Here is a 9,868-nt window from a genome sequence, read left to right on the forward strand (position 1 = left end):
AGTAACACTTATTGAATATTGAATAGATGCCAGATACTGTCCTGGGAGTGGTCTTCATAAACAGATTAGGGACCTCCAAGGATCTATTTCCATTACATAATGTAAATTTTATTCACAAAATATCTAAGCTTACAACAGGTAATGTGCTTCTTGAACTTTCCCCCCACAATACTTTGTATAGCATCCTATACCTCTCCTCTGTAGCAGGCTTCACATTTATAAATAATTTGTATATAATTATTACACTTTTGTTATACAATTTCCAAGAGGCAATCCATCTTATTCATTACTATGTGCCCAAATATTAATAATAGCTGACCCTTAGCAAGCATTTAATCAATTTTTGTTGCATGAAGAACTTTCTGAAATCATCACTAATGACCACTAGTCAATGCATACCTCCTAAGATATGAGGGCATAGTCCAAAACTGTCTCTGACAATTGGAAAATATTTTTGAAGGCATCTGTTTTATTTCCTTTTAAAACTCATTTGACTTTTTAATTCTCATCCATTATGTATGATTTTTTAATATGAGCTGTTTTCAGGAAAAATTGATACATTGGGCATATGCATCATAGTTTTAAGAATACAGCTGTTGTGTGTAAGTGTGTATAGTGTATGGGCTTTGGAATTAGGGACTTGTTCAAATTCTTGCCTTGATTTTTAGCAAATATCTTATACTTAAGTCAGCATTTGAAAAATAGGTTTAAGAATGCTTACCTTGAAGTTTTTTGTTGTTGCTGTTTTTAAGAGAATAAAATGAAATTGTACTTAAAATAGTTGGCCTGCATAATATATACTCAAGTACTGGCTTCCTTTCCCCTCTTCCTAGAAAACTTCTAGTTTCTCTTTTAAGAATCTCAACTTATATATGATTCTTTCCATTAAGATATATTAGATGGTCAGTAACTGTCAACTAAGAACAGAAAGATCTCATTCTTTGAGGCAGCATTGTGTCTGTTCATCTGCAGAACAAAATTCTTTTATTGAACATAGTTAACACCTCATAGATGAAAAGTTTCTAGCCAATATTTTTAACCAGTGCCAACAAAGTCCACAGAGAAACATTAAATTGAATTAATTTTTATTACTACTTATTTGACACAAGTTTACTTGTCTTAGACAAGTGAGAATTTATAAAATCTGTGCTTTATTGCATGGATAGAAAGTAGAAATGCAGTTTCTTGGGAATTAGCGATGGTGCTCTCCGGAATACTTGAAGATTCTCAGTGACTGTTGCAAGGAATCACAAAGGAGATCTTTGGTCCAAAGAAGACATCTCTGGAAAAAAAAAAAAAAAAGTTAAATCTAGCTATAAGCTAAGGTATATATTAGTTTTCTGGGTTAAAAATGAAGAGTGATTTGCAGGATTTCAGATATGATTATTCGTTTTAGGTGAATAAAGTAGAAAAAGAATGAGTGGGAGGACTTGCCACAGGAGTAACAAAGACCAATAAATAAATCTAGCTATTATAGGGAAAGGAGAAGTGTTAAGCTACTCTACTCTTGTTGGGAAGTTCATATAAGCTAATGTATAAAAATGCATGGAATAATATAAAATTGTATATAAGTGATTACGGTTTATTAGAAATATACTTAGTATATAATGTACAATATGATAAGTATTGTTAGCACTGTTGTAGAGTATATTTGAAATTTGCTAAGAGAGTACATCTGAAAGTTTTCATTACAAGGAAAAATAAATTTGGGGGGTAACTATATGAGGTAATAGATGTTAACTATAACTAAATTATTATGGTAGTCATTTTTTAATATGTATTGGTTGACTCATTTGCCATATACCTTAAACTTAAAAAGTGCTGTATGTCAATTATATCTCAATAAAAAGTGAAAAAAATAGGATGACAAATTAAACTGTGATTACAGGGTGGGAAAAAGGAAATATACTTAGCAAGGTAAGTTTGTTGCCACTAGGAAAAGGATAATCCAGTATCAGATAGAAATTACTTTTGTATATCTATACTTCTATTCTTATCCATTAACACAAAATTATATCATGAAATAAATACAAACACATTTCTGTAAATTGGATTCAAGTCTTACAATTACAAAAAAGCAAAGATGGTATTTTAATATTACCGGTAGATGATATTTCATTTACATGGTCTGGGAAAAACTAAATCATTTTGTGGAATCAGTTAACTCAAGTCCTTGATATCATCATTGAATACAGTGATTCTGAAACTTCATCATACATCAGAATCACCCAGGAAGCGTGTTAAACCGTAATTGCTATGCCTCACCTCCAGTGTTCCTGATATAGTAGGTCTGATCTGGGGCCCAAGAATGTTTATGCACTTTTTTTTTTTTAACGAATGTTCCTTTTCTTTTTTTAGTGCATTTTTATTGATTTCAGATAGGAAGGGAGAGGGAGAACAGGATAGAAACATCAATGATGAGAGAAAATCATTGATTGGCTGCCTCCTGCATACTCCCTACTTAGGATTTAGCCTCCAGCCTGAGCTGTGCCCTGACTGGGAATCAAACCGTGACCTCCTGGTTCATAAGTTGATGCTCAACCACTGGGCCACACCAGCCAGGCTGGATATGCACTTTTAACAAGAACACAGGTGATCTTGAAGCTGCTGTTCTGAGAACCACACATTAAGAACCAACTGGCTTGGTAGAAAAAAATGAAAAATATCTGGTCCAAATCAGAAGATCTGAGTTCTAGTGCCAGTGCTGATATTAACTAGTCACATAGGATGGTGCTGGTCATTTTATCTCGCTGTACCTTTTCCTTGATCAGATGGTTATATCTGCCTCTTCTGCCTTACAGGTTTCTTGGAAAAATGAAAATATGATGACATGCTAAAAGTAATTTGAAAAAGCCAATTTAGGTATGAAATAGCCAAGATCATAGTGTTTGAAAGATTTCTCAGTAACCAAGGGTTTAAAATCAAGAGTTGGAAATATTTATTGACTTATCTACTATTATATTATACTTAAAATACATCTGCAAGTCAGCGGGAAACTTTATTTAGTTTATTTCTGGTTAACTCATACACAGAGCTGGAAATTTTTTCTTTGACCATTACCAAATTTTTCGATGCAGTTAATTACTTGATCCTGTTTGCTGACATCTTTTTTTTTTTTTTCTGGAAATACACAGACATTTTTAATGGAAGCAAAATGGGGCAAGGGCATCACAGGCAACAGGGATTGAGCTCAGGCAAGGCAGGGCCGGTGCTGTGCCAGGTCATGGAAGCCACAGCAGCCTGGCAGCACGGAGGGGGGGGGGGGGGAGCTCGTCGTGGGGGGCCGGCGAGAAGCCCAGGCTGCCAGTTTCATCCCTGGGGAAGAGCGGAGGCTCTGGCCCAGCTGGTTCTGCGAAAACCTCAAGGGTGGGCACCTGGCGGCTCCCAGAGACTCCTCTGCTTAATTACTTAATCACACCCCGAGAGTAATCAATCAACCCACGAGTATTTAACCATAGCACGCCCAGTGTGCCTGGGAGCTGAGTGAGCCTGCGAGCTGGAGGTGGGCCGCTATCATAACCAGCAGTTAACTAGTAATTTCCACGCTGTCACAGCCCCATCACTTGCCATTATTCCTTCCGCCTTACCAACTATTCTTCATGATCTTGCTAAGAATAACCCTCAAATGTGCCTGGAATTGTTTTCTGTATCAAAATGCTTCTTTTTCCCTGAAATTGACTTAGCTGCTGGCTGTCAGCAACAGTTTTACAGGATGAGGAGAGAAGTGGCAAACACAGACCAGTTCAGGAAAATCAGAGAAGATCTACTAGTACTTGCTGCATTCTGAACAGAGTACATATGTGGTTATCTGAGGAAACATGCAGTTTGGCTGCCGGTCCCACTCCTCAACGGAGTTACTCGTTCTATACGAAGAGCTTCTGGAGAATGGCCCCAAAGAGAGAAATGGTGATACAAAGACTTTAAATATGTGCAGTTAAGAGTTCTCAGGTCATAGGCTTGAGTTTGATCCTGATCTCAACAATATCGTTACAAAGCAATTATTGAAGACAGGAACTGGTGGATCTACGAGTACAATGCAGAAGCTTATAGCATGAAGCATAACAAAAAGATGACTCAACTTTTTAAAAATAGGTAAGTTGTACTCACTTCCTCTCAAATGATTCCTTTATTTTCGGAGTCATACTGTATTCTTTGGCTTTCATTGTTAAGGGCTAAATTGTTCTTGACTATTTTGAATGCAGTTCTCTGCAAGTGAAAAAATGTCATAGCCTTAAAAAAACAACCAGCATACACATTTTCAAGAGTGTGTGTGTGAACTTAGGTTTTCATTTCTCTTGGGTAGATGCCTAGGAGTGGGTAAATGTATATTTAAATTTTGAGAAACTACCAAACTGTTTTCTATAGTAACTATCATTTTACCTTACCACTAGAGATGTATGTGTTCCAATTTTACCACATCTTCAATAATACTTGCTTTTTTTCTTTTTGATTATAGCCATCCTATTGGGTACGAAGTGGTATCTTATTGCTTGTTATGGTTTTTTATTTAGCATTTTCCTAATGATTAGTGATGTTGCATGAATTTTCATATGCTTAGTAGCCATTAGTCATTTGTTTTTTTAGCATAGACTTATTTAAGACTTGTATCCTATGAATAGGAGGATAAATATTTGTACCCCAAAGTATAGTATGCTAGGCATATTACAACTTAATACAAATTACTTTGATCACTTTCTGAAAAATTAAAGACCCTTATAACAATTTAACTCCACTTATCCCTCTTATCTTTTGTACTATTGTTATATATTCCATTTTCACATTATAAAAACCCACAGGACATTATTATTATTGCTGTTTTAAACAAAATACTCTTAAATTGTACATACTTACCTTGTGTTCTTTTTCTCTTTCTTAGGATTTAGGACCATTTTCGTTAAGCAATAACTTCTCTCAGCTTTTGTTTTTCTGAAAATATCTGTATTTTGCCTTAATTCTTGAGAGCTTTTCCCCTAGATATAGACCTTGAGGTTAGCATTTCTTTTCTTCAGTAATTTAAAGATGTCATTCTATGGTCTTCTTGATTTCCTAGTTTTGTTGAACAGTTAGAATTCAGACTTAATGTTGCTTTTAAAATTTAATATGTCTTTTCCCTCTGGTTCCTAAGATTTTGTTCTTAGTTTTCAATTTTTTTTATTATGACACACTCTAGATAATCTTTTCTACTAGAGCAGATTTGATCTTTCCCTTGTTAGGCAGAATCAACCCCTCTAGAAGGTAGAAGGATAAGGGGATGATTATCTCAAAACAGTGAGAGATTGAGCTGTATGTATCCAGGCTGGGTTATAAAGTTTTAGTAAGATCCAGTTCACCTCTGGCTCATTCCTATTCCTCAGACATTGTCACATGGGTTTTTTGTTTTTACTTTCAATTTTTTAAAATTATTGATAGTATTACAGATGTCCCCCATTCTAACCTCCCTCCCCTTTCACCCAGCTTCCCTGCTTCCCCCCCCCCCCCAGGCCTTCACCATACTGTTGACTGAGTGTCACACTGGCTTTTTTTTTTTTTTAAACATTTTTATTTATTTCAGAGAGGAAAGGAGAAAGAAACATCAATGATGAGAGAGAATCATTGATTGGCTGCCTCTTGCACATCCCCTGTTGGGGATCAAGCCCACAACCTGGGCATGTGTCCTTGACCGGATCGAACCTGGGACCCTTCAGTCCACAAGCCAACACTCTGTCCATTGAGCCAAACCAGCTAGGGCTGTCACGCTGGCTTTGATTGAGGTCTTGGCAATCTCTGTCACCTGAGAAAATTCGTTCTGGTCTTTGGGGGTTTGAAGCTTGACTCTCCACATTTCTATCTACATAGCTTCAAAATACAGCAAATGTTTTCAGGAAGAGACCAATGATGTGTTTTTGGCAGACCCTCTCAGTCCAGCCAGACTTTTGTCTACAAAGTTCAATGAAACCCTAGATTTCACTTTGTCTTTTAGAGGCTTCTGACACAATTTTCTAGCTTCTCATACCACCTGAGAATTCAGCCTATCTGTGTGGAAAATAGATCATTACATACATTTATGTGTCCTCTAGTTTCCAACTGATTGTGTTAACCCCACATAATTGCTAAAAACTTAGTAGATTCTCTTTCCCTTTATAAAAGTCCTTATACTTGGGCCTAGTCAGATTGATTCTTGTACCCAAAATGTACAAATTTTCCCCAGATCATCAATATACCCATGAAGTGCTCTTCCCTGTCTAGAATTTTAGTTTTGATTATTTTCAGATTGCTTCAATATAACTCCAATGTATTTAAAAACATGAATTTTGCAATCTGCCCACACCCCTCTGCCCCCCCCCCCCCGCCTGCTCCAAATAACTTTTTTGGTTGACATTTAGTTCATAATGATTAAAAAAAATAGTTAACTTGTTGTGTGTTTTTTAAATATATTTTTATTGATTTCAGAGATGAAGGGAGAGATAGAAACATCAATGATGAGAGAATCATTGATCGGCTGCCTCCTGCACGCCCCACACTGGGGATTGAGCCCACAACCCAGGCATGTGCCCTGACTGGGAATCAAACCGTGACCTCCTGATTCATAGGTTGATGCTCAACCACTGAACCACGCTGGCCAGGCAGTTAACGTTTTTTGAAGAAAAACAAAATAACATTGCTTACCATTTTTTTCATTGAAAATGCTACCAGTGGGATGAGAGGTTTTTTATTTTTTTTAACCTAGAATTTTCATTTCATTTATTCAAAAATACATTGTTTAACTATATCACTAAGTTGAAACTCTAAAGTATATATGCAGTTAGCCCTCAAGAACAGGGATCTCCCCCTAAGTGGATGTGCCTGTTTGATAATTCTTCAGTGTGCTTATCCTACTCCTCTCACTGTCTTTGAAACAACTTGAAAATATTAAGATTCATCTTTGAGAAGCTATTATATGTGCAGAGTAATGGTTTCAGTTTTTTTATATTAACTATGCAACTGGAGAGAACAATATTTATGTGCAATTAATCTTACGTAGAGTATACTACATTTTGGCTAACTATATGAGTTAATAAATAATTATTGAGAATTTATTTACTGCTCTGTGATGGTGGTGGGGTTACCAAATATATATATAACTAGTGGCCCGGTGCACAATTCATGCATATTAAAAGGGAATTAATTAGAGGAAATATGTTAATATTGCTATTTGCCCTTTCTCTATAATAGAAGTATCAGAGATGAAAGAAAATTAGTAAAATGCATATGAAAATCTCCCTCCTGTCAGAGTCTGGGGCGTGCCGCGGGACCCAGAGTCAAGTCCCCGCCGACCTACACGTGCCTTGAAATCACACAAGACCCACACCTGGCCGGTCCCACCCCTGTCAAGCCCTGCAGGGCGAGGGGCGCAGCCTCAGGTCCCCCAGCCTGGCACCGGGTGGGGAGCGCAGCCTCAGGTCCCCCGTCAAGCCCTGCCGGGTGGGGGGCATGGCCTCAGGTCCCCTGGCCTGGGTGCGAGGGCATGACGACCATTTGTATATTAGCTCTTTATTATATAGAATATTCTCTTTCACTCAGGATTTTGCTATCTGGTTTTATTATCAGATTATGAAAAGTTCAAATTCTTAATGTAACTGACTGAATAAATGATAGGAATTTCAATAGCTAGCAAAACCCAGATCATTTATTTCTACATAATCCTGCCAGATTGACACTGCTATGGATGAATTCCAGTTTACAGAATAGCTATTTATACTTATAGGATAGGGGACCTACTTTGGAAACAGCTTCAAGCCTAATTCATAATTATTTTATTGCTAAATATTTATGTTATAATTTGTGAGATGCTGAACTCTGGCAAAGTTTGGCAAATAAAGTGCTATATTGGTATTTAGGAAGGGGAAAACTCTGGTAAGATCATTTTACTAGAAGACTAAGATAACAGCAATATTGTATATATAAAGTTTGGTTATATAGTTTATTACATTTGGGTAGTTATAAACTTTTATGTAATCAAATACTGTTGTGAAGTAGCGGGGTTCACAACTAATTGGTGTTCATAACCAAAGAATTTCCTAGAACCCACGTTATCTTTTAAAATTTTAATTATAATCTCTTGACCACCTAATTATTACAAAAGTTAAAATATATTTCCCCACATTATGATTACACATTCACACAATTATAGAATCATAAATTTAAAAGTTGAATGGCACTAGATTCCCCAAAATGTCATTTTATAATTTCTCAATCAAAAGCCTAGGAATATTAAGTATACTATTCAAAATCACAAGCCCTTGCTAGATTTTGATTTATACTTTTTTTAAAAAATGAAGAGCAATCACTTTCCTCTTTATCATCTTTAGAAAGATGCATCATTTTAATAAAAATAAACTTCGAAAGTTATTTTAGAATCTATGAAATTGATGTGTTCCTGAAAAGAAATGGTTCTAAAGTTGAGTTTTAGAAATATAATCTTATTTTCCCATTTTGAACCATAACAAGATTCAAAACACAATGAGAAACACCTTTAGTATTACCTCTTTATAGGAATTTCAGTTCTCTGCTTGTCATAACAGTATGCCAGGTAATTCATAATAGTGAACTAGGCTTCTTGTGTATTTAATCCACCTTTTCAGAACTACATTTGGGATTAGATTTTTTTGTTTTGTTTGTGCTACCAGATTCTGTATATAATTTTTATTTTTAAAAAGGGTTGCTCTATAACCAACAACTGTCTATATCCCACTTAGACCTTACTTCCCTTTTCACTTCACTGTGCATCTCAATGTTATTTCTCGGTCAGGAAGTACAGCATGAGAGTGAAGTCTTGGCATCAACGGTAAAAGTAGATTAAATATAGAAATGTTTTCCTGTTCTCTGCTGTGATGGAGTCAAGAATGAATGTAAATTGGCTGGGTTGGCCTCACCTGTAGGCTGTAAGGAAAGGATCTAACCCAGGCCTTTCTCTTTAGCTTGTAGATGGCCACCTTCTCATTGTGTCTTTTCACATAACCTTACCTCTATGGCTGTATCTGTGCTCAATTTTTCCCTATTTATAAGGACACCAGTTATATTAGATCAGGGACCCACCCAGCTTCAGTATGACCTCATCTTAAATTCATTACATCTGCGATGAACTTATTCTCCAATAGGGTCAGTGCCAGTTGTGCTATAAAAGCACACAACAATTCAAACGGACTAAATCATACTACCTTAAGTAGCAATAAACAGATCACTAATGCATTACATTTTTTCAAGTTTATTTTTAAATTCAGAAACAGTAAATGCATGCATCATGTGCCACTAATATGTGTTTCCAGGGAAAACACATTTTAAAGAACCTGCTTTTTCTTTAGGAAACCTGGGCTAACAGTTGCTGGTTCCGAGGTTCTATTGAGTACGGGTTACTGATCACACACGAAGCTGGAGCAACACAGGCCCAACAAACACCAGCCAGCAAGCTTGCTGAGAAAAATAAGACTATTTAAAATCTGCCCAAACCAACTGTCGGGGCAACATATGGGCCAATACGGGGGGGGGGGGGAAGCCTTCAAAAAGAAATACAACACAGAAATGGCACACTGTCACACTCCTCCTACCCTGGGAAAGGCCGCCAAGTTCAGGGGGTCTGGGGGCGCCCGCTCCGGCCGCGGACACGAGGTCAGCGGGGCGTGCAGGTCGGTAACGTGCAGCTGGGCGCGGTTTGCTCAGTATGTGCAACTGGGGGTGGGGGCATCATCCATGTTGCTTTTGTGGGACTCTCAAATGGGTCTTTGATATTAAAAACTTTTTTAAAAACTATCACATTAGAGGGACGAGACAGGGAATAACAAACAAGGTGACAGCTGGGCCGGCCACAGGCGCGGAGGTCACCAGGACGCCGCGCCGCGCCCTCCGGGAATCG

At 37.2% G+C, this 9,868-nt stretch overlaps 1 long non-coding RNA gene across 2 annotated transcripts; it reads right to left on the reverse strand.

The window, feature by feature from the left end:
* Positions 1-1,071: 1,071 nt before the first annotated feature.
* Positions 1,072-9,084, reverse strand: LOC102258198. Of its 2 annotated transcripts, XR_001359894.1 has the most exons (4): positions 8,892-9,084; positions 4,852-4,970; positions 4,108-4,206; positions 1,072-1,282 (listed from the first exon to the last, which is right to left on the reverse strand). It is a non-coding gene; the product is annotated as an uncharacterized LOC102258198 (long non-coding RNA). The 2 variants fall into 2 exon arrangements; XR_314510.2 differs by lacking the exon at positions 8,892-9,084 and having other exon boundaries at positions 4,852-5,030.
* Between the last annotated feature and the right edge of the window lie 784 nt (positions 9,085-9,868).

Source organism: Myotis brandtii, unplaced genomic scaffold (genome assembly GCF_000412655.1).
Source record: "Myotis brandtii unplaced genomic scaffold, ASM41265v1 scaffold733, whole genome shotgun sequence".
Taxonomy (NCBI): Eukaryota; Metazoa; Chordata; class Mammalia; order Chiroptera; family Vespertilionidae; genus Myotis; species Myotis brandtii.